The sequence below is a fragment of the Equus caballus genome, chromosome 16 (assembly GCF_041296265.1).
Source record: "Equus caballus isolate H_3958 breed thoroughbred chromosome 16, TB-T2T, whole genome shotgun sequence".
Lineage (NCBI taxonomy): Eukaryota > Metazoa > Chordata > Mammalia > Perissodactyla > Equidae > Equus > Equus caballus.
Genome location: NC_091699.1, coordinates 86,516,405 through 86,542,857, shown reverse-complemented (window position 1 = coordinate 86,542,857; position 26,453 = coordinate 86,516,405). Strand labels below are relative to the sequence as shown.

Genomic DNA, 26,453 nt, shown 5'->3' with positions numbered 1-26,453 from the left:
GCCTGCGCTGGGTCTTGTTGGTAGGAAGGCTTTAGTGAGGTGAGACAGGCTAAGTATCCCAGTGTGAGGGTGCAGATGGCAGGAGAGAAATGAGGTTAGACAGGCAGTGAATGAGTCCAAGAAAGGCTTGCAGGGGGCTGGCAAAACCACAGAACATGCAGAAGTCTCTTGTCTCTTGCTCTGCACCTCCTTGCCCTTCTACCCTCCCTCCATTAGCAGAGTCAATTCCATTCTTCTCTGGGGCACCTGCCTAAAGGAAGAGAATGCCTATGGGAACATCTCATCAAAATGGCAGCTGGAAAAGTGAATGCAGCACAGTTAGATAGGCAGATGCTGTAGGCTTCACAGAGAAGGTCATTTGAGTAGATTATGCCAGCTAGGTTGTGTATGTGTAGACACTGCTAGGGCTAAAATTACTTTGCTGACATTTGGCAGGAACAAAAAACAAGCTTTCTTCCTTCCCTTCCTTTCTCTCTCCCTCCCCACCCGCCTTCCTCTTTTTTTATTTTGAAGTATTTCAAGCTTATCACTCCATCCCTGCTCCTTTCAATTCGCCCTCTTCTTGATGCCCAGCTCAGTTCCCTTAGCTCCAACTTTATGGCCACACACTGCTCATTCAACTTCATCCATCGATTCATTCAACAAGGATTTATTGAGAATTCCATGTGTGTCTTCAGAAAATGTGCAATCTTATAAGGAAGACAATTAAGACACAATAATAACATGATATGACATGTTCCTTGAAATGAGAAATACAGGATGCTATGGGAGCAGATAGCAAGATAGAACTGAGGGGAGGAGGGTATCAGAAAAGAAGTGACACATAAGCTGAGACCTGAAAGTGTGAGTGGAGCTGTTCCAAACCCTCCCTAAGGCTGTCGAAGGGTCCCCCTGTCTGATCTGGGGGAGCTGCAGGCACAGAGGATTCTTGACTGCCTTTGGCTGCCGCTGCCATCATACTCAGGAAATCAATTTTTTAATTCGATCAATAAGTGTTTCTTGAGCAATTCAAGGTCTAAACAGTTCTAGGCTCTGTAAACCAAGTGGGCAAAGCACCTGACCTCATAGAGCTTGCATTTTAGTAGAGATGAGTAATGAGTAAATAAATAAAAATACATTATATTAGGTGTAATGGAAAAAAATGAAACAGAGTGAGATGATGGAGTGTATGTTCTTGAATGTATGTGTGAGTGTGTGCTATTTTAGATAGGGTGGTGTGGACCTCTCTGTTAAGGTGATATTTGAGCAAGAACTGATGAATTGAAGGAGTGGCTATCCAGTTGGCAGGGTTGGGGGACAGCATTCTGGGCAGAGGCAGCAACTAGGGCAAAGGCTCCCTGGAGGATGTGTGCTAGGAGTGTTTGGGGAACTGTGGAAAGACCAGGTGCCTAGAGCTGCAGGAGGAGAGCAAAGATGGATGAAATTGTGGAGGTACCTGTGGGCCTGGTAAAGTAGAATCTTGTCCCATGCAAGACTGACATTGAACAGGATGCCTTTGGCTGCATGTGGAGATCTGACAGTAGAGGGGCACGAGTAGAAGGAGGGAGATCAATTAGGAGGCTACTGCAATGGTCCAGGCAGGAGGTGATGGCAGCTTGCCAGGGTGGAAGAAGAGAGGTGGTCGGAGTCTGAGTGTACTTAAAAGATAGCCTGACAGGTTTGCTGATGATTTGGAGGGGGATGTGAGAGAAGAAAAGGATCAATGATGAGTCAAAGGATTTTGGTAAGCCAGATTTGCCATTGACTGACATGAGAAAGACTTGTTTTGGCAAGTACACATTTTGGGAAGCAAAGATCTGTTAAGTTTGCTATGTCTGGCAATCATCCAAGTGGAGAGTTTCTGTAAGCAGATTGTTATACAAGTATGGATTTCAAGGGAGAGTTTGGGGAGTTGTTATTTAAAGCCATGAGACAGGTTAAGATCACCAAGTGAGTGAGCCTAGAGAGAGAAGAAGTGAGGGCTGAGGGCTGAGTCTTGGGGGGCCTCTATTGTTAGAGGTTGGGGAGATAAGAAAGATGTAACAAAGGAAACAGAGAAGGGGCAGCTAGTGAGGTAAAAAAGACAAGGAGTGTGTGCTTCTCTGGAAGCCAAGGAAAGAAAGTGTTCCAAAGAGGAGGGGACGGCCACCTCCGTCACAGGCTGCCGTCCCAAGCATGCTGGGAGATTATAGGAAAATGATGCAAGCATCGGGAGGTTTGTTAAGACTGACTCAGAAGGATTTGAGGCAGAGGTGAGTCGGCTGACACTCCGAGCTCTTGAGTGCACAAGGCTGTGGCCAGGCAGAGGGGAGGGGAAGGAGTGCCAGGCAGAGGGACTGCAGGGGCAAAGGCTAGATGGTGGGGAGAGCATGGAGGGGAATGGGCAGTGGTAATTAGGTGTAGTGGAAAAAGTGGGAAAAACCAAGCAGGAGGAATCGTTTGGAAATGCTGGATTGTAGGAGCTCCGGGCAGTGTCCTCACCGTCCCCTCCTTTGCCGTGTGCACTTCAGCTTCTAGGCCTTCTGTCACGCTGGTTTCCCTGCCAGGAATGCCCTTCATCACTGGATGGCACAGCTCCAGGGCATGCCATTTACGCTGTGCTTCCTGTTTCCTTCTAGACTCATCTCAACCTCTGTGTCTTCCACGACAGCCCCTTCTTTGGCTCCAAGCCGCAGTCACTGTCCCTTCTCCAAATTTATCTTATTTCTAGTGGGTAAGATTGCCAGATTTAACTAACAAAAATACAGGATGCCAGTTGAATATTACATGGGACATACATATACTAAAAAGTTATTAATCGTTTATCTCAAATTCGAGTTTAAGGACGCATCCTGCATTTAATCTGGCAACCCAACTAGACTGGCAGATACAGTTAAGCATTCATTCAACAACCCTTTAGAGAGAAGGAACTAGCGGCCCTCTCCTGCACACTGGGGAAGTAGGAGCATCAGGCCTGGACCCTGCCCTCAGGGCTGGGAGGCACCAAGCGTGTATTTAGGTCACCAGCCAAGCAGGGTCACAGAAAAAACAGCAAAGGTTCAGCTTGAATAAACTCCAGAATTTTGCTATCATATTACCTAGAGAGAAGCTATTTTATTTCAGTATACATGAAAATTTTGTGACTTTACTTTCACCGAGTGCTATAATTTTTTGTTTTAATGCTGTATGGGGATAGAGGCATCATCATCTTTTCAAGGCTTCAGATGACCAAGTCTTCATTAAGACTCCTCTGCCTGTGAGGATATCGTCATTTGTTATTACCGTCTTCATCTTCAGCACCGTTAGTGTTGATCAGAAGTGGCAGCTGCTAGGCAGAGGCAGGACGACCCAGCGGCTGACAGCGTGTGTCCCTGCTGTGCCGTTTACTAGCGGTGAGATCCCAGGAAGTGAGTTGGTCTCTCTGTGCCACAGGGTCCTCATCTGTACCATGAAATGTAATAATAATATCTACCGCAGAGGGTCTGTGAGGGGAAGAGATAACTTGAGTGCTCAGAACAGTGCTTAGCATATGGTAAGTGTTAGATGGATGCTGGTTAACAGAATTTTAAAATTATTTAAAGACACGCACTGTAACTGATGTGGATCCAGCACTAGGACCTCGGAGAGGAGGGTGCCGAGTGCTCCTCTGATGTGAAGTGGCTCCACTGGCCTTGGTCTTGTGTTTTCCCTTCGACCTCCTTGAAGGGGAGAATCACATGGCCCACGTCTTTGCATCCATCCCTCACCTCCTCTCAGCTCCCCCCATAGTGGCATGGTGGAGACTGAAAAAAACTGTGGTGGGTTTATTAACGCTATTGCCAGCCTAAAGGAACAGTAATGATGTCCATGGGTGATGTTTCCCAAGGTTGCTGAGTTCCAAAATAATCTAAGGGCCTATAATTTCACTATTCCTGATTTGTTTGTAAGGATTAACAGAAAGTACTTAATGTAGCATACCTGAGGTGATCTTTACAATTACTCTAGGAATGAGAGCAAATTGAGAACTCGTGTACCATTCACATCTAAGTACACATTAGGACGCCAGGTGAGAATATCCATTTCAATTGATGGAGTGTTTAATAAACGACCAACGTTGGTTTACCCACCAATACACATTTCTAAGTGAATTCCCAAAACCTCTCTGAGAGTAGGTGTTAGGAACTGCACATTTCATACAAGGAAGTGGAGGTGTGGAGCAGCTATGAAATTGCCTAAAGTCACTTAAATAGTAATTAGTTGACCCTGGATTCAAGTTCAGGACTGGCAGATTTCAAAGCCCATGTTCAAAGTGAGTAAGCATGTTTCTCAACCTAAAAAGCTGGTGGAGAGTGCAGAAGAGGCCTGAGAGCATTCGTTCGTTCATTCATTCATTCATTCATTCATTCATGTTCGAGGCCTGCAGAGCTGGAAAGGACAAGGCCCTGCCCTCAGGAAGGGCACAGTCATGAAGAGCTGGGTGTGGGGACCAACGTAAGAGCTCTGGGGGCGTGCTCATCAGGTGCAGGGTAACAGAGGAGGCAGAAGAGTGGGCGGGGCCGGGGAAGGCATTGGAGCGGAGGTGGCGTTTTGCCAGATGGTGCGAACTGGGTAAGAGACAAGCGTGTATTTAAGTCTCACTCAGCATTTAGTCAGTGCTATATAAGATTTGCAATTAATACTACTTCACCATCATCATGCAAATGATAAGGAAACAAATATTTTTGAAAGTCTACTTGGTACAAAGCCCTGTGCTAGATGTTTTTATAGACAGAGGTCAGCTTCCTGACAACCATCACAGGTGGATACTCCAATCCATTATGCAGGTGAGGAAACCGAGGCTCAGAGTGGTTGAGATTTGCTGAAAGTGGGAAGTTATTATTTATTCGACAAAGTCCCTTATCTATTTATTCATTCAGTAAGCATTAGTTGAGCACCTACCCTGTGTCAGGAGACGTGGTTGGTGACGAATAACAATGGTGAACCATAGAGAGATAGACCCGCCCTCATAGAGCCTACCGTCTAGAGGGGGAGACGAACATTAACAGGTGATATGTATATGTACATGTACACGCATATATATGTATTTTAGGAAAACAGTGCATCCTTTGAGAAGCAGCTTCAGGTGGGAGTGATTGGGGAGCACCCTAGGGTCTATAATTGGGATTGTCCTCCAGCAGAACTGCGGAAAGTCCTCCCGCACAACTGTGCCCCAGTTATAGGCGAGGTGCCCTCGGTCAAGACCTCCAGTGCGGCTCCACTGAGCACCCGGGGCTGTTGTGCTCTGTGTCTGCAGGGAGCACTGCAGGGAACCAGAGCAGAGAGGAGCACCGTGGTGGGCTCTCAACGGTGACCCAGGAGACTCTTTCTGCACACACGTGAGATGCCCTTGGGGCTGCTGTGAAGGGAGGCTGAAGGGCCCACAGTTCTGTATGGGAGCAAACCTGAGCTGAGAAAGGCAGTTCACGGCTCTGATTCTAATGCTGATTTTACTCTTTGGTTTTTACAAAGGTCAGAATGGAGAGCAGGCTTCCAGGAGGGTGAAGAGCAGGGCTGCCATGTTGCTTCAGACCATGGTAAGCCAGACATGTGCGGGAGACACCCTCGTGCTCATGTGGTGGCTCTGGGTGGGTGTGGTGCCGAAAGTGCTCTGTGCTGGGGAGTAACAGGATGCCCTGGGCATCAGAAGGCTCCAAGGCAGGTTCAAGTTTCCCAGGACCAACTTTTTCCACTTATCACTTTGAGAAGGGCTGATCCCAGGAGACGGTGTGCATAGTAACGAGTGATGATTTCTTTTTAAGTTTTTGATTGCAAACAACAGAAACATCCTGTCTAATGTAACCAATGATTGAGGAATCTCAATTCATTGAGACGTAAACACCAAATGTTTTATTTCATCTGACTACCTGTGATTCTCAAACTTTAATGCACTTATCAATCACCTGGGGATCCTGGTAAAATGCAGATTCTGGTTCAGCAGGTCTGGGCTTAGGGACAGAGGTTCTGCTTCTCTAAGCAGCCAGTGCTGCTGGTCTGTGGACCTCAGTTGGAGTAGCAAGGAGATCTGCTTGCCCCTTTGTGGTTCTGTAACATGGTCTTTGTCGCATTTGAACACTTTCTGACACTTGCAGGTCCTACTCCTTTGGGAAGTCAAAGCTTATTCCTGTCCATTATTTAACACACCTCAGTTCCAAACTTTGGACAAGTTCTTCTCTTTCTCCAGTCCAGGCTAGAGCTGTGGCCCTGCCTCTTAGACGGAGGAGAGGGTGTGTGATCTGGTCCTGACATTTGCCCTCACCTCCCCTCCACCAAGTGCATCTCATCAGGGGTTCTGGGGTGGGGAAGAGAGATGGGGGAGGCCAAGGCTTCTTCCTTAGCCTCCTGCGTTCGGCCACGGGCAGTGTCGCTTACTTTGGTTCAGGCTGGCTCCAGCCATTGCTGGGGCCTTTGCTGGTTGCCTCCATGACAGTGCTGTGTGGGGTTTTGGGGCATTGTTCACGTAGCCCCTCCATCTCTTGGGAGCCTCCCAGAGGGGCAGGCTTGCCTCCTTTTGGCTCCTGGAGGTATATCCCAGTGACCCTTCTGCCAGGCCGGGCATCCTCTTGCGTGGCCCTGGAACCATCTGTCCTGTTGCTATGGAACTAGCCTATGTGCCTGCTGCTGGGTCCTGGCTGTGGGGGTGGTGCAGGGGAGCGGCCATTCCTACTTCTCCCACTCGCGCAGAAGACCCTTGGGGGGGGAGTACAATCCTTGGGGCCTGGCTCCAGGCCAGCGGGCATCCCACTGCAGCCCCCCAGGACTAGGTGGGAAGTGGGCTGAGGCTCCTCGTAAAGCTCTCTCCATGGGTCCCACTCTATCCCTGGCAGCCAATGTCTTCCCTCCTGCTTCCAGGACCCTCCACCCTCAGAATTCTGTCCCCACATCTGGCTTAAGGCTCATGTTCTCTGATGCTTTTCCTCCCAGGTGAACCAACCTCAGGGAAAACAGAAGGAAGAGGTAAGTCTTACAACCCGCTCCTTGCTGGGTTGGTGCTCACGGCTTCCTCTTGCAGGTGTCTTACCTCCTTTTGGCCCACATTTGGGGTAAGTATTTGGATATTTGGCTGTAAATCTCTCCTTAGCTTAATTCACTGCAGAGCACAAATTAGCTCAGCTCCCCTCTGCCCGTGGGCAGAACCCCGGTTGCCGGCAGAGCAGCTCGCTTTTGACATCCCCATGTGTTTTGGGCTGTCAGCTACTCTCCTTCTACAGGATCTGGCATCACGCTTGTCACCATCGTCCCTCAACAGAAACCCTGTAACATTCATCTGGAGATTCCGCAAACCCCAGTCATTAAAAAGCAGACAGATTTTTGTATCTGTGATGGCTCACAATTAATATTTCATAGAGAAAGGATTAATAAAACATCATGCAATTAGCTGCTTCCCTTCAGCAATCACATCTCATTAAGGGCGGTCGCAGGCAGCCCACAGGACTCCTGAGCGAGCAGCTGGCCGGGCCCTGACTCAGGGGAGCGGCAGCCCCGGTTCCACCCTGTCTGGAGAAGAATTTTCTCTGGTAAATGTGTGATAAATGGGGTAGGTGCTCAGCAGGATAGCTTTCAGCAGCCACACCTTTGTCTGTGTCACCAGAATTTTCCATTGATTTGTTCATTTGCTCCTTTCTTCTTTTACTGTGCTCTGTAAAGTAGGTGCCGTGCTAGGCAATGGGAAAGGAGCAGTGGTCAGTGTGTCCACTTCCGAAGCTCCTCCCGGCTCCCATCAAAGACTCCTGCTCTTTCCTCAAAGTCCCTTCCCATCCAGCACAAGCCTTCTTCCGCCCTGATCACCGGCTCCACTCTCCTCCATACTTGGCCCCTGAATTCACCGACAGGCTTGTTCCGTACTTTGTGCCTTTGCTTTCCTCCTGTGCGAGGTCCCCTCCAAGCCTTTCTTTCCTGGGCCCTAAAACTGTGCAAAGAGACCCCTTTTTCTCCACCCTCAAGAAAAACACCTCAGAAAGGGCCATTAAAACCCTGTTTCAGGGGCCAGCCCAGTGGTGCAGCGGTTAAGTTCACACATTCCGCTTCTCTGTGGCCCGGGGTTCGCCGGTTCGGATCCCAAGTGTGGACATGGCACCGCTTGGCACGCCATGCTGTGGTAGGCGTCCCACATATAAAGTAGAGGAAGATGGGCATGGATGTTAGCTCAGGGCCAGTCTTCCTCAGCAAAAAGAGGAGGATTGGTAGTAGTTAGCTCAGGGCTAATCTTCCTCAAAAAAACAAACAAAAACCCTGTTTCAGGGCCTCCTTCTTACCTGGGCTGAGGAGAGCCACGTGGACCTAGTCTTTCTCGCCTGAGCCTGTTTCCTCTTTTGTCATGTTGTCTTTTCTCTGGAGCAGAATGGTTAGGAGAAAAAAATAGGTTTGAATGTGACTCTCGGGTCCTAGTGGGGCTAGCACGTAGCCTTGGGCAGCGGCTTCATCTCTTGAAGCCTCAGCATCCCGCCCTTGAAAAGGGGAGAGCAGTACCTCCGCATGGCGTGGCATGAGGATTCATGAACTGCACTCGAGGACAGGGGGCTGTGATTGTCACAGTTTAGGCATGCTGTGTAGCCTCTGATCTCAGAGGTGCTGGGCTAAGTGGCCAGCTCTGCCAGCCCCTAGGGGACAGGTCTGTCCCAATGCAGGGCAGCACTTTTCTGCCTGGCATGCTGTCATCTTTGAATGGTGGCTCTGCTTGACTGACACTGTCTCTGCTTCCAGCCTGATGTCCCTGTGTGAGGCCGTGGCCTTGGTCTGGGATCAGCATGTTGACATGGTCCTGAGGCCCCAGAGATGGGAGCTGACAGCGCCTTCTGATTTCCATCTCACTGCATCAGCTCCCATCCTCCTGAGGAGGCTGTGATTGTGATGGAGCCCAATTAGACGTGTGGGATAAAAGAGCATCGAGCTGGGATGTCACTCTGGCAGCCTGATGGTCCGTTCACGTGTCAGGCCACCTTCTGCAAGCCCTTCATGTCTAGAGGCAGGAAAACAGGGTCTCAGTGACAGTGTCTTCAGAACCAAAGTGGCAGAGGAGGGCATGCTCTCGTCAGCTTTGTTTGATCAACCCGTACAGGCAGTTTGGATCACTCTAAAATGAACGGATTAGGAAATGGAATTATCTGGATGATTGCTTCTGCTCACTAGCCTACTTCACCTCTGTGGATGAGAGAGAGGGAGACGGAGAGAGGACAAGAGGGAGAGAGCTATTGAGAAGGTTGATTTGATTTGGACTAGATTGTGGTAGTCTTAGGTGAAGATAGACAGAGTGTGGGCTATGTGCCCCCACCCAACCCAGTGCAGATGGAATCATCTGACAGTTTTAATCAAAGACATGATGAAATCAGATAAGTTTGTTGGGAAGGTCATTGTAGTGGATGCTATTGGTGCTCTGCCAAATCTCTTTTTCAGGTCGGTGTCATCCCACAGCTTCTGAGTGTTTGCTGCTAACAGCCCACAGCTGTCCTCTTTCCAAAGAGTTGTCCTTGGCCAAATTGAGCCACTCTGCCTGAAAAACATCCCCTCGCCCCCCAGTCAGTGGCTGGCAGTCACAGGGGGGCATCTACTTTGCCTCAAGGTGGGACCAGCTCTTGTACAAACAGTGCTCCTGAACTCACCCAAGGGATCAAGCTGAGACCACATCCTTGCCTAGTTCCTTCCTCTGCCTCATCCTGCTTTCCTCATCGCCCTTCTTTGAGAGAATTCCCCTAACACATCACTTGAACAAGAATCCCCAGCTTATGCTCTGCTTCCAGGAAACCCAACCTCAGACAGTTATTGTGCAAGGCGTGCAAGGACCAAGCGCTGGGGAGCGGGGGAGGAGGCTCTGCAATGCTTCAGGCATAAGCTGTTAAGGTGATGACCAGGGAAAGTGGTAATGAGAAGAAGGAGGAGAGAGGCGCCAGAGACACCAGGACCCCATGTCTGCCTGGCTAAGGGGATGAAGCAAGAGGCAAACGTGACTGGTATTTCAAGTCGAGGTGAGTGAGGACACACGTGGTGAGGCCACTGGTTAATGGAAGGAGGAATCTTCACTTGGTCCTTTTCCATCTCTGGCTCACTTCTCCCATCCTCCTTGGGCCTGCTGTCCTCTTCCTGGGCTTGTTCAGGGCTCACAGTTGTACTCTGCATGGCCACCTCCATTCCTCGTGTGTGCCATGTCTCTCTGACTGGATGGTCCTCTTCACGTGTTCAAGGACCGTGCTGTGTTTTCTGTGGAGAACGCCCTGTGTGCTTTTCATATGTAATAGGAATAAAAAGATGTTTTTTGATTAATTGCTAGATGACTCTTAAAGCTTCCTCAGGACATTGGTGAGCCATAAGGAAGTCCTCCCTGGTCCGGTTGAGGCCTTCACAGTTATAACGCCATGGCCTGTAGACCTTGGTTGCTGGACTTTTAACTTATTTCTATTTCTTATCAACATTATTGAGAAATAATTTATTTAAGATAGACCACATCCATTTAAAGTGTACAATTCAATGAGTTTTATCAGTTGTTTACACTCATAAAACCACTACCACAATCAAAAGAAAAACATCTCATCACCTTCTTGTCTCTTTGCCTTCCATCTTCCCTCCCCCCGGCCCCAGGCAACCCCTGGTCGATTTTTTGTCACTTATAGAATAGTTTATATTTTGCAAGAATGGAATCATGCAGCATGTATTCTTCTGTGTTTGACTTCTTTCACTCAGCGTAATGTTTTGAGGTTCATCCATGTTGTTGAGTGTATTAGTGGTCCATCCCTTTTTTTAAAAATTTAACTTTTTATTTTGCGATAATTATAGATTCACTTGCAGTTGTAATAAATAATAGAGAGAGATCCTGTGTACCCTTTACCCTGTTCCCCCTAGTGGTAACATCTTGCAGAACCAGTACACAATCACAAATAGGATATTCACATTGATGCAGTCAGTCATTACAAGGATGACAATCCCTCATGTTGACCTTTTCCAGCCACACCGACTTTCCTCACACCCAGCGGCTTTTTAACCCCTGCTAACCACTAATCTGTTCTCCAAATGTGTAATTTTGTTATTTCCAGAATGTTGTATTAATGGAATCATTTATATAGCAGTATGTAACTGTAGGGGAGGAAGACAATTCCTCTATCCTCTAGGTCTTCTGGCTGGTCTACAAATTAAATTGACATGAGACAGAATAGCAGGAGAAAATCAAACAAAGCTTTATAATGTGTACGCATGGGAGAAACCCAGGAGAACTGAGCAACTCACCAGAATGACTGAAGCCACCACTTTAAATATCATCTTCAACTAAAGACGAAGGAGGATGTTGGGGGCAGTGGTTTGGGTCTTCAAGGGGAAGGAAGCAATTTACATGGAGATGGAAATGCAAATGGGCCAATTATAGACAATATGACCTGAGAGACACATTTGCATTATACTACAGTTATCTTACAGTATTCGCTCCTTCCTGGAACAGGCCCTTCTATTTTAAATTCTTTTAGGCAGTTAGGGGAAAGGTCAAAGTTTCTTTCAGAGTCTTTTTGCCCTTAAAAATAATCAAGGCAAAGAGACACATTCTTGGGGGACCAATTCTGATCCCCTACATAACCATTTGGGAGTGCCTTTAAAAAAATACTGTATTTTTTAGAGCAGTTTTAGGTTCACAGCAAAATTGAGTGGGAGCTAAGAGGTTTCATGTATAGCTCTTGCTCCCGTACATGGATAGCCTTCCGCAAGATCAACATCCCCTACTAGATTGGCATGGTTTTTCAACCAATGAACTTGAATTGACACATCCTGTCACCCAAAGTCCGTAGTTTACATTGGGGTTCATTCTTGGTGTTGTACATTCTCTGGGTTTGGACAAGTGTATAATGACACATATCTACCATCATAGTGTCATACAGGGTAGTTTCACTCTCCTAAAAATCCTCTGTCCTCCACCTATTCATCTCTTCTGTCTCCCTAACCTTTGGCAACCACTGATCTTTTTATTGTCTCCATAGATTTGCCTTTTCCAGATGCCTTATACTTGGAATCATAAGTATGTATCATTTTCAGATTGCCTTTTATTACTTAGTGGTATGCCTTTAAGGTTCCTCCATGTCTTTTCATGGCTTGATAGCTCATTTTTTTTTGAGCACTGAATAATATTCCATTGTCTGTATGTACCACAGTTTATCCATTTGCCTACTGAAGGTCATCTTGCTTGCTTCCAAGCTTTGACAATTATGAATAAACTGTTGTAAATATCCATGTACAGGTTTTTGTGTGGACGTAAATTTTCAATTTTGCTGAATCATATGGTAAGAGTATGTTTCATTTTGTAAGAAACTGTCAAATTGACAAAAGCATCACAGTTAGAGAAGACAAATTCATATACAAAGTATATGCCTGGTCTAGTGAGGACATATTACTGCTGCCCTCTCCGTGATGAAATAGGTGCAGTGTAATGAACTGGCGTCTATGTGGCTGGCTAGTCCCCTTAGGGAATTGTGCCATATCAGGGGCTCAGGATTGGGTTCAGCTGTTGGCAAGTTGGACCCTTGGTATTAGCAGTAGCTGTCAGCCTGGTGCGGAGAAGTCTATGTTGTTGAGCTTGTGTGTAGCTGCCATTCCTGCCACCATGTGCATTTTGTACATGATCTACTGAGCAAACGTTGGGGTGATTGATATCCATAGAACATTTCATCTTGTCTGTGTTACGAAGTCTTCTCTGCAGTGAATGCCCTTTGGTGACCATTCATATGGAACATAAGTATCTTTCCATTCTGTGCCCATTCATAGAGAGAGATTTGTTCCCATATCTTTCACAAAATTTGGTAAGTTTTTGGTCATTATTTCTTCAATTTTTTTTTCTGCATCAATCTCTTTCTCTTCTAATTCTAGCACTCCAGTGTCACAAATGTTAGACTGTCTAGTATGGTCCCATAGGTTCCTGAGCCTGTATTCATTTTTTTAATCTTTTGTTTTCTTTGTTGTTCAGATCAGATAATTTCTACTAATCTATTTTCTTTTTGAGGAGGATTAGCCCTGAGCTAACATCTGCTGCCAATCCTCCTCTTTTTGCTGAGAAAGACTGACCCTGAGCTAACATCATGCCCATCTTCCTCTACTTTATATGTGGGACACCTACCACAGCATGGCTTCTACTAATTTACTTTTGAGTTTTCTGACTCTTTCCTTTGTCATCTCCATTCTGCTTTTGAGCTCATTCAATGACTTTTCAATTTCATATAATCATACTTTCTTCTAGTTCTAAAATTTCCTTTTTAAAAATAGTTTTAGAGGCCGGCCTGTGACTGAGTGGTTAAGTTTGTGTGCTCTGCTTTGGTGGTCCAGGGTCTCGTTGGTTCTGATCCTAGGAGCAGACCTAGTATCGCTCATCAAGCCGTGCTGAGACGGTGTCCCACATAGCACGACTAGAAGGACCTACAACTAGAATATACAGCTACGTACTGGGAGGCTTTGGGGAGAAAGAAAAAAAAATGAAGATTGGCAAAAGATGTTAGCTCAGGTGACAATCGTTAAAAAAAAAGTTTTAATTTTTCTGCTGAGAATGTCCATCTTTCCATTCATTTCAGGAGTGTTCATCTTTACCTCATAGAGCGTGTTTATAAGAGCTCTTCTAAAGCATTTGTCTGATGATCCCAACATCTGGATCAGCTCAGAATTGGCATCTGTTGATTGTATTTTCTCTTAAGGGTTGGTCACATTGTCCTGATTCTTTGTATGTTGAGTAATTTTTTATTGTATTTTTGACATTTGGACCACCATGTTGTGAATCTTTGGGTCGTGTTAAATTCTCTGCAGAATGTTGATTTTACTGTTTTAGCAGGCAATCAAACTGGTTGGGTTCAAACAGCAAGTTCTATCTTGCCATCTGTGGGCAGTGGTTCCAATGTTAACATGGTTTTCAAAGCCTTTGTTGTGCTGCTTTTGGTCTCTACTATGCGTGTGCCTTTCTGGGCGTGGGCAGTGGATGATGTTGTGGTTCAGATTTCACGGTCTTTGCTGTGATGCTTTGGGTTATCTTGTGCATGCACAGCTTAGAGGTGATCCTGGGACTTGTGACTGAATAAAGGGAGACCCTGCTCCAGCTCCCTACTCTCTAAGATTTCCTCCACTCTCTTTTAGCTTCCAGGGGCCCTTTTCCCAGGTCCTCTGTTCTGGTTTTCTCTCAATGTTTTAGGACCCCTGTCTGCTGCCTAGTTCTGCAGTGGGACCACATTTTGGTCAAAGTCAGAAGACGAAAGAGGGAAAAGCTAGGAAACTCATCCCCTGAAATGGATCATTCTTTAAGTGTTGGCTTCCTTCCCTAATCTACTTACTTTTGTTAGCTTTTCAGAGTCTGCAAGTAGTTGCTTTTTGTACTTTGTCTGAATTTTTAGTCGTAACCTGTGGGAGAGAGGGTTGAGGTGGACTTAATTCCTTTTTGCTGGCTCTGGAATTTCCAGAAAACTGTGTTTTTGGAGATGTTGTTGGGCATTAGAGTATGCTGTCTGAGAGCTGAGTGGCTTTATTCATGCTTTTGCCTTAGTGAACAGAACATGCTGGTGAGTGGGACCTTGGGTAGAGTGTGCCACAGAGAAATAGAGGGGCCTAATTTCTGCAAAAAGGGCTGGAAGTGGTTTCCTTGGTCATTTATGAGCACATTTCTACTTATTTTTGGAACATGCCATGCATGTCATTTGCTACCAGATACTTTGGAAATGTGAGATTTTTGCCGAAATCATGATGTCTCTTAGGGTGTAAACAGGAGTTGGTGGTTGCAGTAACCAAAGGCTGTCTTTAGTATTATATGGGCTCTTTAGCTGAGTCCCTGAATGAACTCCTGAAGCTCCTGGTATGGCCATATATGATTTTTCCTTCTTGTAAGAATCAATAGCATTAAGATTTTAGACTCTTGTCCTTAAGTAAGGTGAGCCAACACCATTGCACCCTCACTTGGAAGATTTGATGCATATCCACACTGGGGGAGGGAGAATCATTCTCATTCTTTTGTTTAAGCTCTTTTGTTTAGAAATCTTATTTATTTAATCTTTTGATATATATGTAGTTTATATCAAAGGGAATGTGTGTTTGGCTTTTACTGCTCTATGGAAAGTAATAAATAAATTCAAAAGAAATGTGTTCCTTTGACTCCCAAGTAAGGCAAAAGAAAGTTGCAATTGGACTTTGCCTTAAACCTACAATTTTTGCCCAAAAAAGTGATAAAAAGGGTCATGACATTCAAGTCCACCTTTTCCTGGGACAGTTTGCTTGGGCCTTGGGGATTCAGCTATAAGTTGCAGGCAACCCCTTTGTCACTGGCTTCAGTCACTGAGGGAGAAATGTCAGATCTGGGGTCAAAGACTTTCAGATTAGCAGATATTCTGCTATTTAGGGAAATGATTGGGTGGAATGCAGGTGATAGCAAGAGAGTGCTTGGATTTCCCATTTGACAGAGTTAAAAGGCATGTGAAACGCTTTGGCCAGTCTCTGTCACCTAGGGTTTTGAAAACTTTCATTTTATCCTAATTAAAAATAATTGAAGTCCCATTTAGTCCAGGGAGAGGTGCAGCCCCAGGGTTGGCAGACCCTAAAGCATTAGACCCGGCTAAGCCTCAGACTTTTCATTCTCTCCCCGGAGTCCCTCCAGAGGCAACACTTTCTTGTGGTAATCCTTCTCTCTGAGGCCTCAGCTTTAAAGAAGAGCCATAATGAGTGTTTGGAGGAGGAGGTTAAGAAAAGCTGCATTCCTGCCTTTTGTGGGACTAAGCAGCTCACTAATTAGGGTCCCCAGACAGCATGACTCAAGCTACGGGGCGCAATCTCACCTGCAGAGTAAATCTCCCATCCCCTACTAAAGTCAGAGTACCCCCCGGGGGCCTGTTCTGGGAGGCGGCTTATTGCTGCCTGGGGTTCCTGCCTCGGGTAGAAAGAACCAGACCTTGTGTGAGTCAAAGCCAAAACCAATGCCAAAACCATGGCACAGTGGGAGGGATGTAAAAGGCCTCAGTGGACAGCTGGAGTCAGGCTGGATGTGAAAGAAACAGAAGTGGTTCAGGAACAAAGTGGGGTGGTCCTCGGTGGTTGCTGGCTGGCGCTGGTTCACATTTGTTGGTTAGGGTGGATGGGATGTGGGGGGTGGGGCACTGATGCAGACAGGCTTGTCAGCCTGCCCTAAAGGCACGGGATGCCGTCAGACACTATCAAAGGGGCTTCTCTGTGTTTGTTTCTCTTTCTCTTTGTCGCAGTTGTGGCTATAGAATCAGTTGTAAATAAACAACATTTTCAATTTGTTCATTTCCCCCTTCTATAGTTATAAGTATTATTTTAAAATATATTGTTATAAAAATAAAAGGTACTGACTGGTTAAAAAAAACCTCACAACTTGGAAAGCACAGCAAAAGAATTAAGAATTCAATAAAATGCATCAGTAATCAGGCCACTCAGAGATATTTTGGTGAATTTTCTTTCCGGTATTTTGGCTGTAAATAAATGATTGCTGACCTTGTATTTTCAACCAGGTGAGCTGGCCCGGTGAGCCGTGCTGGCTAGGTGACCCATGTCAGCCAGGTGAGCCACCATCCAGAGTCCAGAGCAGAGACCTCCAACTAGGGTGTTGAGTGGAGAAACTTTCAGACACATTTGCCCTCCGTAGTTGTACCCTGTTAGTGGTCCGACATTATTTTGTCAATATCTTTGGTGTGTTTCATCACATGGAACATCTGATACCATTTGGACACAAGACTGGGGAAAGAAAAGCCCAGAACGATCCAATTAAGGGAACGGCTCTGCTTCTCCTGCAAGTCTAGGGAGATGCATTTTCAAGTCAATGTCATTACAGTCACTCAGTGGGGGAGCATAATTCTCCGGGTGTCCCCCGCACTAAGACCTTATTACGATGATGGGTTTAAAGAAATATCCACGAGACGTGCACATCAGAGGATAACGAGAACCCCAAACTGTGACATGTCCAATGAACTGTTTAATTGGAAAGGATTTTATTGGAGACGGCGGCCGCCCTCCTGACTCTCCAACTATGATGGGAAGTTATGGAGTGTCCATCATCATCAACGCTGCCCACAAAATGGCAGAATGAAATCATATAAATGCAAATTATGCTGTAATTAAAGAGGAAAGAGGCAAGAAGCAAAAACATTTAGCTGCGGATGGCCTTCAGAGTCCTCTGTTGCCTTTGAGAGTCCAGCAGGCTCTGAGGCTTTGCTTTGAAACCATCCTCTTATGCTGCTGATGGGGCAGGAGGTTAACGAGGAGCTGCAGCCACCGTTTGGAGCGAGCCGGCACAACGCCATTTCAGATTGACAGTCGCTCAGGGGGTGTCAGATTGATGGGAATCTGCCCTCTCACGTGGGGAGAAGGGCAGGCTCCTGTTACCTATTGTTTCTTCCCACCACTGTTTATTATCGTCTTCCAGGGACCCAGCACTGGGGCGTGATGGGAAAGGAAGAGAGAACTGGGTTCTTCTTCGCATGGGGAGGCAATGTTAAGAGTGTTGTCAGGGGCAGTAATGACATTTATTTTTTAATTTAATTTTTTCATTAGTTCTAAAATTCAGTTTGAAAATAAAATTTAAAATAAAATATAAAGAAGTGAAACTCTCTTTTTCCACTTCAGCCCCTGCCCAGTCCCTCCACCCTCAACCACAGGAGCCACTGTGAGTAGACTTCTGGGTGTCCTTCCAGAGTGTCCTTATGCTTATGTAAGCAGACATTCATATATAGTCTAAGTTCCCTCCATTTTTATGAGGAAAGTAGCACACTATATTCCATACCTGGCTTTTTTCATTTAATGTATCCTGGAGCCCTGTCCATGCCACAGCATGGGAAGCATCCTTATCCTTTCCTACACAGCTTACTACTCTGTGGAGGAACCATGCTTTACTAATCCCCTATTCACAGACGTTTAGTTTATTTCCAATATTTTGCTACTACAAACAAGTGCCATTGATAGGTACATCCTCTCCACCTGGGTTCTGAGCTCCAAGAGGACTATGGCTTTCACAACAGGCCTTTTCATAACACATAACACAGTCTCTGATACATGGTGGGTGCTCAGTAAATGCGAATGGAGTTTAGTCAAATTGAACATCAAAGAATCCCATAGAGGCAGCCACGGTGAACACGGCTGTCAGCCTGCCCATGGGGTGATTTCAGTGGGCCTGGTAAGACCTCATTCCCTTCCCCGCTCAACTCCAAACCTTTTCAGACTCCCTGGACCATGTGTGACATCCCTTGGTTTCTTTCATCCTTTAGCTTCCTGCTCTCACTTGTTAGAGAGCAAGAGCTCCACGCTGGTGTTTGCTGGTCATTCACCTCTCATGGAGTCTTCAGACCTCCCCTCTCCTGGCCACATCACACATTCTGACCATTTAGGACGTGGAGGAACAGACACCTACAACCTGCAGTGACAAGTCATAACTGGCTCTTGTTCATGCTGCCGGGTGGTCACTTACCTCACTGGTCCAGGGTCCCAGACTAGAGACTCTGGGCTCAAATCCCAGTTCTGCCACTTCCCAGTGTGTGGCACTGGGCCAGTCACTTCATCTCTGTGTCTCCAATTCTTTACCTGTAAAATAGAGATACTTATACCTTCCTCTTAGGGGTGTTGAAGGCATCAATGAGCTAGCATACGTGGGTACTTAGAACAGTGCCTGGCACATGGTGAGTGCTGTGTAAGGGTTTGCCATTATTGTCATTGGTCCTTAGGGCAGGCAGCGGAGTGGGTGCCTGCCCTCTGCTTTGAGTCTCTGCCAGCACTCCTGGGCAAACATGTCAAAGCTGGGAGGCGTTCGCACTCTCGTTATTGCTTTCTGGGGGCAGAAATTTTGGGTCACTGGTGGTGTCAGTTGACACGCTCCTATTTCCTTCAACACCAGCCATAGGGGGACGGCTTGCATGGACTTCGCCAACATCGCATGCTCCTTTCCTGTGTTGCATTAGCCTGGTAAGTGTCCTGGGAATGAGCATATAGATCTTTGATGAGTTTTGCTTAAGAGCAATAAAAAGCAGCCACAGTCTGTTAATCCATCAGTTCCAAGTTAGAAGGAAAAACCACGCCATGATGATGGCACAGGGTCCCATAGAGAGATTCAATTGAAGGTTTCCCAGATGGGAAAGCAAGTGAGAGACAGGGTCTGGACTGGGATGGGGAGGCAAGAGTGGTGAGTCAGATTCTGCCAACTTTTTATGAAACTGATGGGGAGAGAGAAAGGAAGGAGTAAACAATGCAAGCCTTGTTCCCGTGAGAGTTCTGGTGTTTACATGGTGTGAAACAGCAAGAGATAGGCACAGGCCAGGCAAAACCAAGGTCAGTGGCCCTGCAGGCCTGGGCCCCACTTATGCCTCTGCCAGGTTTCTGGCTGCTTAACCATGTGTTCCTTGAACACTGGGTCCCCTGAACCTAGAAGCGTATTTTTATGCCTTTGTACCCGTGCCTGTGCTGTGAGTTTGTCCTGGAATGCCTTTGCCTCCTTTGCTGGCTAACTTCTGTATTTGTTTCGAGACTCAGCTCAGGCACCGCCTCTTCTGGGAATCCCTGCCCGTGAGCTGCGTGTTCCTCCTCTGTGCTCCCGGGATGCCCACGCTCAGCTCTATAAATGGAATGAAGACATTTTGCAGACTTAATTATACGTGTACCGGTCTGGTTTTCCACGAGCTATCATGTTGCACCCGTTGTTTAAACAAAGAGGAGAGGGCTGTCCTTAGCGAGGGTTGTAGAGGTGCATGTGGGTAGAGTGTATGCGCTGCCTCCCAGACCTTCTGAGAGTCACCTGGGGCCCTTGCTAAAGGACAGAGTCCTGGGCCCCGCCACAGAGATGCTTCACTGGGTCTGGGGTTAGGTGTGGGAATCTGTATTTTCACTTTGGGCCCCAGGGGATTCTTAGGCTCTGGCGAGTCTGAGGAACATCTGTAGAGTGGTTGAGAGCTTAGGCTCGGGGCAGACTTGGGTTTGAATCTAGACCCTTTCAGTTATTAGCTGTATGATATTGGGCGACGTACTTTGCCTGTCTAAACCTCGTTCTTCTCATCAGCTACACAGGGATTATAACAGTATGGACCTCAAAGGGCTGTTGTAAGTTTAAATGAGAAAATGGATGGGAAATGATTAGCATAGCCCTTGACACATAACATATTCTACAATAACAGCTTATTTAATGCTCAGAATGATACTAAGGGGTAGGTACTATTATGTTTATACTCATTTCACAGATGAGAAAACTGACACACAGACAGGCTAAGAAGCTAGCCAAGGTCACACGAGCAGTAGGTGGCAGAGCTAGGCTTAACATCCAAGCAGTTTCTGCTGTGGTGGCCCACAACGGGCTTGGGGACCCCCAGCAGTGGGAAGGAATGGGGTGAGGCTTTGGGATACATGCCTTGCACACGGGTTGACCCTTCCCCTATAATGAGGTGGGAGTCTGAAATTGAATTGTAATAGACTAGGTATCTATTCAGATTAGAGGGTTTTCCTCAAAGACTGAAAGAGATAAATTTAGAATGGAAAGAGGTCTTCATGGAATGGAAGAAATTCAAAGAACCCATTATTTCAGGCCAGTGATAGAAATAATCTTAAAAGAAGTAACATTGCGGTATCACAGACCCCTGAGAGGCTACTGAGGGTGAGTGAAGGGCTGAGGCGCTGGCATCATTGGGGATGACCGAACTTCCCTTTCATGACTTCAGCCTTGTGGTCTCCAGGGTTACAACTTCTCCCTCCACACATGAACAAGAGTATCTGAGAACATTCTCCTAAGGCCAATTCCAGAAAGTTTTCCATGGTAATGGAAAGTGGGTAATGGCAGTGGGAAGGAAAAGATGGGAAAGGATGTATACAACATTTTGCAGCAGAAATGAACAGGATGGCGATTTTTGCTTCTGATTGGAATGGTAAAGGGCGAAAAGGACTTCATTAACACCGTTAAAGAAATCATGGATAAGCCACAGAATCATTCATATCTTTAGAGCCACCAAAGAGCTGTGGGTGCAAAGAAATTTGAAAGAACTAAACTCCAGGGAGATTAGTCCTTTCTAGGTGAGCAAAGGACAGAGGAAACGCTTATACTTGGCATCAGTTGCTGAAGTTAGGGCCATTGGGGGCAAAGGAGCAGGCCTGACAGAGAAAATAGAGTCTTTGCTGGGATGAGGAGAAACAGCCAAACTCTTGACAAATCTATGGCTGGCATTTGAATTTGAATCTGGAGCAACCGTAAATGCAAAGATAACGTGCCAGTAATTCTCTCACATAGAAATTCTGTGGAGTAAACAGAGGCTGGGGGCAGGGCTGGAAAACAGAAAGGGCTCTTGTAATTTTGCAGTCCTATATTTTCAAAATCTTGTGATCTTGAAGTCTCACCATCGTTCAGTCTTGTGGTCTTGAGATTTCCTGGCCCTGAGATTCTGAGGTCTCATAGTGTCATGCTGTGCACTCTCATAGTCTTGTGACTTCACAATCTTGAGGTCTAGCAGCCTTGTGGTGCTTTAGGGAGAGACCTGCACTTATCTTCAAAGAATTTAAAGACAGACATGAACTGACCTTAATCAAAACTGTGATCAAACATTCACCCTAAACAAACAATACAATTTCTGATGAGATAAACAAATCCTGGCTGCTGCAGAGAATGGGGGCTAGGATCAAAAGCAAAGAGATATTTCCATAGATTGCTGGTGCTTGAGCTCCAAGGCCCCATTAGAGGCATTAAAGATGCAGTGTTGCCCCAAACTAGCTCAACTACTAATCAGCTCAAACTGATCAGAGATTTATCCTAGCTGCCTAGCAAAAGCACACACTTAATATGCTTTAGCCCCTACTGTTATTATAGAAACAATATCAGATGTCAGAATTAGCAGATAGGAACTTCAAAATAACTATAATAAATATGTTAAAGAAGCTACAGGAAAAAATTGATATCATGAGTAAACAGATGGGAGAATTTCAGAAAAGAGGTAAAAACTGTAAAAGAGAACTAAGTAGAAATGCTAAAATTTAAAAAATATAATATTTGAGGGGCCAGCCCAGTGGTGCAACAGTTAAGTTCACATGTTCTGCTTTGGTAGCCCAGAGTTTACCAGTTTAGATCCTGGGTGTGGACATGGCACTGCATGTCAAGCCATGCTGTGGCAGGTGTCCCACATATAAAATAGAGGAAGATGGGCATTGATGTTAGCTCACAGCCAATCTTCCTCAGCAAAAAAGAGGAGGATTAGCAGCAGATGTTAGCTCAGGGCTAATCTTCCTCAAAAAAAATCTAAAAACACTTAACTGGATGGAACAGCATATTGAGACACAACTGAAGAAAGGACCAATGAATGTGAAGACATGTCAATAAAAATCATCCAAACCAAAGCAGAGTGGAAAAGGGTGGGAAAATTTTAAACAGAGACATAGTGACCTGTGGGACAGCAGCAAGTAGTCTAAAATGCATGTCATTATAGTTCCAGAAGGAGAGGAGAGAGAATGGGACAGAAACATTTTTTGAAGAAAAGTTGGTTGAAAATTTGTTAAAGTTGATAAAAACCAAAACTCTCAAAGACAGGAAGCTCATCAAACTAAGCAAGATAAGTACAAGGAAAATCATGCTCAGACACATCATTTTAAAACTGCTAAAAACAAAAAATTAAGAAAAAAATCTGGAAAGCGTCTACAGAAAATGATTCAGTCATACAGGGTAACAATGATCCAAACATCCATTAACTTACTCTGGAAAAAAATAGAGGCTGGAAGACAGTGGAACAAATCTGTGAAGTTCTGGAAAAAAATCCGTCATGATAGAATTCTTTGTTCATCAAAAATGCCTTTCAAGGATGAAGGCAAAACAAAGGCACTTTCAGATTATACACACACACACAAACACACACACACACACACACACACACACACACCCCTAAGAGAACTAATTGATAGCAGGCCTACACTACACAAAGTGCTAAAGAAAGTGTTTTAGCTTGGAGGGTAGGGGTACTAGATGGAAACTGAGATATTTAGAAAGGAACATCAGAATGGTAAATATAAAAGACTATTTTTCTCTTAACTAAAAAAAGAGTTATGACAGCTTACAGGCAGAATTATAACATTGTCTTGTGGGGTTTGTAATAATATGTCAAAGTAATAGGTAAAAAAACTATAAGGTAAAGGATAGAGGATGGAGGTATTAGTTTTCTATTGCGTGTAGCAAATTACTACAAATGCAATGAACTAAACCAACTAAATTTATTAGCGCAGTTTTGTAGGTCGGAAGTCCTGTATGGCTCAGCTAGATTCTCTGCTTGGGTCTCACAAGGTCAAAATCCAGGTTTTGGTTGGGCTGGGCTTGTATTTTGAGGCTCTAGAGAGGAATCGACTTCCAAGCTCATTTAGTTTGTTGGTGCAATTTGGTTTCTTGCAGTTGTAGGGCTGAAGTTCCTGTTTCTTTGCTGGCTGTCAGTTCCTAAAGTCTGTCCACACTCCTTGGTATGTGACCCTCTCCATCTTAAGGCCAGCAATAGCTCTTCAGAGTCCCTTCTGCTTCAGATCTCTTCTGCCCCCAGTCAGAAAACAGGCTCTGCTTTTAAAAGACTCACTGACTGGGTCAAGCCCACCTGGATCATCTCTGTATCTTAAAGTGAACTGACCTGGGACTTTACTTACATCTGCAAAATCTCTTCACCGCAGTACCTGGATTAGTTTTTGATTCAACAGCTGGGGGATGGGTATCTTGGGAGGTCGTCTTTAAAATCTGCCTACCACAGTAGATAAACGGATGTGCATTGTTGCAAGGTTTCTACATTTTACGTGAAATGGTACAATGTTAACTCTAAGTAGACTGTGAAAAATTAAGGATGTATGTTGTAATCCCTACAGCAACCACTAAAAAATATAATGCAAAGAGACATAGTTAAAAAGCCAAAGAAGAACAGTAAAAATTATTTAATTAACTCAAAGGAAAGCAGGAAAGGAGGAGCAGAGGAACAAGAAATGGGAGATAGAAACAGAAATCACATAAAAATGGTTAAACACTATTCAAAAATAAAATGAATGAACCATTGATACATGCAACTATCTGGATAAATTCTTAAATTCATCCAGAATAAACCTCAAAAAAGAGTGTATACTGAATGATTACATTTGAATGAAGTACTAAATTACTGAACTGAATTCATGGTGGAAAAAAATCAACAGCTGTTGCCTTGGTGGTAGGGCGCAGGGACCTGCCTGGAAGGAGCATAAGGGAATTTTCATGGGTGATAGTAATGTTCTGTATCGTGAAAGATGTTTGGATTGAATGTGTGTATGCATATGTCAGATGTTATCAAATGGTACAATTAACATTTGTGCTTTCACTGTGTGTAAATTTTACCTCACAAGAAAAAAATGTAAATTAACAGTAATTGTAGTTATGATACATATGCTAAAATATTTAAAGGGTACTGATTTCTTCAACTTGCATAAAAAATAAAGTGAATGATGGATAGATGGTTAGATGACAGATATGTAATAAAACAATTATAATTGAATGTCAGTTATAGAATATAGATAGAAAATATATGGTATAAAAGTTTTTCAACTTTCCTTTATGCTTGAAAGCTTTTATAATGATAAGCTGGTAAAAAAAAAAATGAAGATGGAATAAAGCATTTTCAGATAAAAACTGAGAGAATTTGTTGCCAGCACTACGAGAAATACTAAGGAAGTTTTTCAGGTGGAAGGGAAATTATAGCAGAAGGAAATTTGAATCTATAAGAAGGAAAGAAGGTCACTGGAAATAGTAAATAGCAAATACTATTTTTCTTTATTTTCTATATTCCTTAAAGTCAATTGAGTGTTTAAAGTAAAAATAACAATGTATGTGGCATTTAAAATGTATGTAGAAGTGACAGATGCAACAACAGTAGTATGAGGGCAGGCGGAGGTGTAAAGAGAATTAAACTTTGTAAGTTTCTTCGTTATAAAGGAAGTGGTGTAATATTAATTCCAGACAGTCTATGATAAGGATGCATATTTTAATTATGAGAGCAATCACCAAACACAACAAAAAGAGTTATAGCTAAATAGCCAATGGAGGAGATAGAATGAAGAAATAAAAAAGGCTTGATTAACCCAAATAAAAGGAGGAGCAAATGAAGAGAGAACAGAGTAGACAAGTAGAAAATAGGAATTACATTAAATGTAAATGGACTAAACATACTGTTTAAAAGGCAGAGATTCTCAGACTGGATAAGAAAGCAAGTCCCAAACCTATACTGTTTAAAAGATACACACTTGAAATACAAAGACATAAGCAGATTGAAGTAAAAGCAAGAAAAATATATGCCATGCAAATACCAAGCATAAGAAAATTGTATCACTATATTGATATCATATAATGAGCATTGCTGGAAACAAAGAGGGGCTGCATTTTGGTTTAAACATCTCTATAAAGAATTCTGAATTTCAGTCAGGTTGGTGAACCTACATCAGCTGTTTCATGTTTGAGTTCTGTATTTTTTTTTATCTCTCTTCCTTTTACTTCTCATCTATCTCCTTTCTTTCTAATATCACTTACCATAAAGTACTTTTTCTGTTTTTATTCCTCAAAAAACTCATTTGCAAAAGATAAAATAATTGTAAAGAATTGCTCATAGTTCCATCCTCCTAACAATACACCTGCTTTCTTTTTATCTTGTCCCTCTGTGGTCCCAGTGCATATGCATATGCAGTTTTTACAGCTGAAGCTATAGCATGGATACAATTTTGGGTTCTGGCCATTCTCTAATATCAGTAAAACATCTTGCTTATGTTGCATGTAATTACGATAAGGTTTCTCAACTTTGGCACTACTGACATTTTGCATCAGATCATTGTTTGTGGTAGGGAGCTGTCGTGTGCATTATAGGATACTTAGCAGCACCCTGACCCCGACACACTAGATTCCAGTAGACCTGAACCCCGCAGTTGTGACAATCAAAAATGTCTCCACACATTGCCAAGTGTTCCCTGGGAGGCAAAATCATCCCTGTTTGAGAACCACTGAATTCTGGAAATCATTTTTATTCACTGTCTCACATTATACACATTCAGTTGAAGACTCATAATTTGTCAAATTATTTCCTATTACTGGACATCTGTATTTTTTCCAACATTTTGCCATTCTAAATTGCTTTACAAGAGGCATTCTCCTAGGCATTTCTTTCTTCTAGACTGTTTATTTCCTTCAGGGTAAATTCCTGGAGCCAGGTGTGTGTGTTCAAGGGCATCTGACCATCCTCCTCTTGGGGCCTTTGAGGAGAACAGTGGTCCTTGGAGCGATTGAAAGCTGGGGCTTTCCACGGTTTCATGCCCTGAATTAGTCCCCTGCCAGCATAAATCACCTGAATCATTTAGGACCCATCTGTGTCACTGAGAAAAGTGCTAGGTGACTTATACATTTTGGTGCTGGGTCAACAAATTAGTTATCTGAGCTATAAATTACTGCTATGATCCATATATCAGATCTGTATTATATAAATCAAAAGACACAGACGTATGATGGAAATTTAAGAATACTAATTTATAAAATGCATTATGATAGATTG

The 26,453-nt window shown here is 44.4% G+C and overlaps 1 long non-coding RNA gene across 1 annotated transcript in view; it reads left to right on the top strand.

Annotated features, from left to right (window-relative positions):
• The window catches only part of LOC111768429 (uncharacterized), an 81,150-nt gene that overhangs the window by 28,882 nt on the left and 25,815 nt on the right, over positions 1–26,453 (top strand). The window contains exons 2-3 of the long non-coding RNA XR_002800801.2: positions 5,446–5,510; positions 6,898–6,930. This is a non-coding gene — a long non-coding RNA (uncharacterized lncRNA). The remainder of the gene's footprint in view (positions 1–5,445; positions 5,511–6,897; positions 6,931–26,453) is intronic.